Genomic DNA, 5,822 nt, shown 5'->3' with positions numbered 1-5,822 from the left:
GCCAAATAACGTTAAACATTTCACAGTAAATCTGAAATCATACCGAGTATATATACTACAGTATATACCGTATAATATATACCGTAGCCTATGAGAATGATAGCCTAACCTTTCTAATATTGGCTGTCAGCCTTTTTATTATATTAGGGAACGTTCAAATATTACGTAACGCTTTTTTTTCCGAATTTTTGACCTCCCCCATGTAACGCCAACGTAACGCTTTTTTCAATCCCCGTAACGCTTTTTCACTACGAATTCAGCATAAAAAACTACCATTCCGTACTCCAAAGCGTTACGTAACGTTTTGCTTGAACCCCCTCCCCCCGATGTGACACTAACGTAACGCTTTGCATAAACCCCCCCTCGAAGGCGTTACGTAATATTTGAACGTTCCCTTAGCTTGCTCACTGTTCAGGCCTAACAAACACAAGTGTATCTTTAGCAAAATGTAAATAGACAAATGATAATGAAAATAAAACTAGGCATACGCAGATTATATACAATTATAAATGTTATGGTTAATCGTTATTAATTAGCTGCAGTAGTGAAAATTGTAAATCAAAACTCCAGAACTCGTAGCAAATATCCATAATTCATGTTGGTGTAAACATAGTAAAGCATTAAAAATATCATGAAATTTTAACATATTTGAATGGTTGAAGTGTGTGACATGCTGTTCAAAGCATGCAGTCTCAGTGGAATACCGAGCTTATCCGCAGGTGTGGTACCGTACCCTAAACTGCAAGTAGGCTAAGCTATTCCAAAAACGTTTCTTCGCTATATTTCAGCAGTCAACTCGCAGTAGTTAAAGAATATCTTCTGAACGCCATATTGTTTAGTTTTCGAAACTTTTACAAATGATACCGTCTAATTTGCGCCTGAACGTTTCAGCATGAGGGGAATTAAATCATGATATGTTCAATTTCAACTTTCAAATCTCGAACCTAAATTATCTCGCATACAGATTTTGGATTGGTGAATTTAGTCACGTGAGCTAAATCAACTGAGACTTTAAAACAGTGGTCCCCGACTAATTTTTGAAGTTTTTCTCAAGATGAATTAGCTCAGATTGTTTTTATTTCTGACCATCACAAAAAACAATATGTGACAAACATAGCAGAGGTCTAGAAAAAGGTAGAAGCGACAAAATGCGAACGTTATAACGTGCATGATACCAAACCATGACAATCACTTTTAAATATGGCAAGGTCGCAACGCCTTTTGATCGCTGATAAAATAATTATAAAATATATGATTAAATTCTTATTTTTAGTCAAAAATAAAAATAACGGAAATTCAACTTTTTGAAGGTTGACAAAAAAAATCAGTAAAACTTGCTAATATTCTCAATTGCGCAGCAATAATCGCCCACTGGCTGCGCTAACATTGTCTGCTCTGTAAATCCCTGAGAACAATAATACAGATTTGCGATGGTTAGAAGGCTGTATAAAAACGCATTATTTTTATGATTGGTTTAATTGTGCTGAAAGTTGTTTACTAAATTGTGACAAATCCGTTTCAGGGGAATAAAAAGTTACTGCCTCAACAAACCATTTCTATATAGCCTACTACCTATCTGTGCCCACTTTGTAGAGAAAAGCTTAACCAGGAGTGAGTTGAAATACCTACAGTAGCCTAATAGGCCTATCAGGTATATCTAAAGAAGGGGATACGAAGGCTTTTATTACATTAGACAATAAAAAAGCTTCAGTATGTATACTATAAATAATCTCTGTTTTTGGTAAAATGATAATTGACACCAGTAATAGTTTAATCAGGGATCTCTGAAGGTATTCTGAGGTCCCAGAGTTTAATGAACCTTGTTACAATAACTTGCATTGAGCTATTATAGCATCAGGCCTGGATAGTAGATATTCAAGGCAAGCACATGGTTACTTGTTAATTCAACTACTCGCCCACTTGGATTAGGCTACTTGTTTTACATCTAGCCTACTACAAAGATTTTGTCAAAAAAAACCGGCTTACTGGTAACTTTTTAACTGTCTTTCCAAAGATTATTTTTAAATATGCTCTATCCGCTCTACTTAACATTTAATAACTGTCTTCAGTGGGTGTTACGGACAATTTTCACCAAATCAAACGTCATATAAAACCGTTATGGTCTACTTAACCTAGCTGGCATCTTACGTCATGAAAATTGCTAGAAAATGTCATGAAAATTGCTGAAAATTGCATGAAAATTGCTACGTCATGAAAATTGCTAGAAAATGTCCAAATATTGCACCATCGTTCGTAAGACCTGATGAAACATTGCATCATCGCCTTTGAACACCTGTTTGAATTGTGTGACAATGTCTTTCATTATTGCGTCACAGTTACTGTTTACGTGAGTTTGAGATATCGCAAATTATTCTAGTCATTCTTAAAATTGTTACTTGGAAGTTGGTCGCGTATTTAACTGTTTTGATTAGTGCTTGTCAGCTGGACGAAAGTTCCGTCGTTTATCTAATTCTAAGTAGTTTGTATCGTAGTGACAAGTTTTAGTGGTGTACGGTGTTGCATTCCAATTTCGACAGCCAGGTGGCTAGTTTTACAGAAATACAATTCTTGAAAAGACGTTTTGGAAGAGTGTTTCTTTTTCGGTCATTACATACAGACGAACGGATGCGGGAATCTTATGTTACAATTTTCCCACGAAGAGATTATGGTTTACCGCTGTGACCATAAATAATAAAAGACGTTACTCTAGTTGGTGTTTGTACGGAAGCACATGCAGCATAAATAATAAAAGACGAGTTCTTGTCAGTTGGTAGGCTGCAGAAGCAAAATAATAAAAGACGATCTTGTTGGTTGGTAGTCTACAGAAGCAAAAGATTAAAGCCGTTTTCTTCTCAGTTGGTGCAGAAGAACTAAAAGCACAAGAAAATTAAAGACTTTTCTTCTCAGTTGGTACTGAAGAACTTCAACCAAAAAAAATTAAAGAAAAAACAACATTGACATTCATTTGAAGAAAAAAGATTAAAGACAATCGATCTGTGCTTGAAAATTCAAGTGAACGAATCCAAGCAAGTTTTGTGGAACTTTAGGACTTCAAGCGACTATACCCGTACAACTACGGTATTGTGCATTTAAATTCTTTTTGTATTTTTACGGTTTTTGCAGTTAAGTTTTTTATAACTACTGTAATAATAATTTGTGTGTTTGTGTAACTTAATTTTTTAATTGTTAAATTAATAAGCCACAATATCTAATATGTCTACACTCGGTGGCGACAGGGACTCGACCGCCGTAGACTCGACTGAGTTTAAGCCTGATGATGTTCTTTGCGGTCGGGCAGGCCATTCTGGGGAGGGACCCAGTAACGATGAGGCTAAGTCAGTTCGAGAGGCCCGGCATCTTAGAAGGGATATTTTGACTCAAATTGGGGAACTTTCTGTGGCCCTAGGTTCTTTGAATGATAAGCAGGAACTGTTAATTTTTCGATCTAACTTATCTACTTTAGAAGAGGAATTACGGCATTTCCATGCTCTTTTGAGTAAAATTTTTAATTCTGCAATTTTGGCAGAACTTCGTGATAGGGTAGATCCCGAATTTAACTCGTTAAAAAATAACTTCAAACAAAAAGAAAGTGAGTTCTCAGATATGTTGGATGCTGACATACATCCTGAGGATAGCGCCTCAAATGTAAGCACTAGGATGTCTAGGAGCTCGTCACGAATAATTGCACAAATTAACCTACAGCTAAGACGAGAGGAGCTCCAGATACAAGCCGAGGCCGAAGCGAGAGCTGCTGAGGCCGCCGCCAGAGCTGAGGCCATACGAGCTGAGGCCGCCGCGAGAGCTGAGGCCGACGCGAGAACTGCTGAGGCCGCCGCGAGAGCTGAGTCCATACGAGCTGAGGCTGCCGCGAGAGCTGAGGCCGAAGCCAGAGCTGCTGAGTTCGCATTCAAAGACGCTCAGTTGAGGGCTGAACAACGTAAAGAAGTAGTTTTAGCTGAATATCGTTCAGAGTTGGGCTCCCGGCGTAGTTCTAAAAAGGGCTCTTCTGGCCATTCCAGAAGTGAACATCCATCGCAGTTTAATTTACATAACCTTTTCCAGGCGCCTGTTCAGTCCGTGAGTGGACCAGTGCAATCCACACGTTTTCCAGCGGTTTCAGGAGGTCTCGGGGCCGCAGCTAAGGGTGTTACGAAGGCTGTAGAGCCAAGGCCTGTGAATTATGACCTAACTCCTCCCCCAGAGCGTACAGGTCACGGGGTCGCCAATTAGCAGTAATGTTTTGCCCTCTTCACAGTTTTCTGCGCCGCTAGTTTTTGATCGCCCAGCTTCATGTAATTTGGGTGGCTGTGAGAGGCGTATCGCGTCTCCTGATTTTAACGTGTGTGAGGATCGTGATCGGGCTGTGCATGTGACTGAGCCCACTCAGCCCCTTAAGGGATACAGCTTGTCTTTTCCCGCTAAATCGAGTTCTCAACAGCAGGATTGCTTTTTTGAATACCAAAATAGTAGGACGTTTTTCGATAAGGCGGCCTTGATTGGTTACGATGGTAATAATATGCCATTTATCTTCTTTAAAAATCGTATTACGGCCTTAATGGCAGCTTCGCCCTTTAAAGAAACTCGTTTGACTTTGTTACAAGCAGCTTGTGTTAGAACAGCTGCGCAAACGATTGCTAATTTGGTTTCCGACACTCCTGGCTTGTCAGAAGAAGACAGAATAGAAATATCGTTGGCTCGCTTGTCCCAGCGTTTTGGGGTTCGTTGAGGTCTTTTTGCCGAACCAGAAATTAGAAAGTATCGCTATGGTAACAAATTGACTTCGATCTCTTCCAGTGATTTGAAAGAGTTTAAAGATGAATTGTCGCAGTGTCTGCTTTACGCGCAAGCTTATGGTCAGCGCGACAAATTGGAAGGACGTTTTGTTTTGGATTTGGCTAAGCGACTCCCGTTTGACGCTAAGCAGCGTTATCTTGACTTTTTAGGTGATCAGTATGGTGGCACTGATGAGCCTACTTTTCAGAGTTTGTTTGAATTTGTAGTACGGGAGGAAACGCGCAAGTCGACTGATTTTAGCATTTTGCTAATGGGCGATTCTGGTGAGTTGCAGCATTTTAAAAAGTCTGGCAAAGGAAAATTGCCTTCATGTCCGGTTAGGCAGACGTCGGTAAAACCCCATGATAATGTGATTTCAAGGAGTTCGCAGTACTCGACTACTGTTGGCGCACCGCGTGGTGGTGTGGCCAGACGTAGTGACATACCGGCATGTTTTCATTGTTTGTCACGTGGTCAAGTTGAATATCATTTTTTGTTTAATTGTAAAGAATTTTTGCGCTTGACAACTAAAGATCGGAGAGATGTTATTGCAAAAGCTGGCAAATGCTTGAATTGTTTGCGCCAGCATATGGTTAGGGATTGCGTTCATGCAAACAACTGTCGTAAGTGTGGGCCTAACAACGATAGGAAACACTATTTTCTTCTGCATGATTTTTATGTGACGTCACGTGATTATCTGGATTCGATTGGCAAAGATGATGCTGGTACCAGAGTTCCAGTGCGAATGTTAAGATTGGAAATGTTAAAGCAGCCTTTAACCGCATTACTGCTGCTCGTGTTTTGAATCCAATGACTGGCAAATCGAAGTTGGTGTATTGTCAGCATGATCCTGGTTCGCAGTTGACTTTTGTTTCGAGTGATTTGGTCTGCGAACTTGGCCTTAGACCGTACGATAAAGCGTCGTTTAAGATGGATACCCTGGTTGGTCAGAAAGCCACTTGTGCTGACCTTGTTCAACTCAACATCAAGTCGTTAGAGACGGATGAATTGTTTTGTGATATAACCTCGGTGGTTAACCCAGCTTGGGC

This window comes from Aplidium turbinatum, chromosome 3, assembly GCF_918807975.1.
Source record: "Aplidium turbinatum chromosome 3, kaAplTurb1.1, whole genome shotgun sequence".
Lineage (NCBI taxonomy): Eukaryota > Metazoa > Chordata > Ascidiacea > Aplousobranchia > Polyclinidae > Aplidium > Aplidium turbinatum.
Note: the sequence above shows the minus strand (reverse complement) of the source record.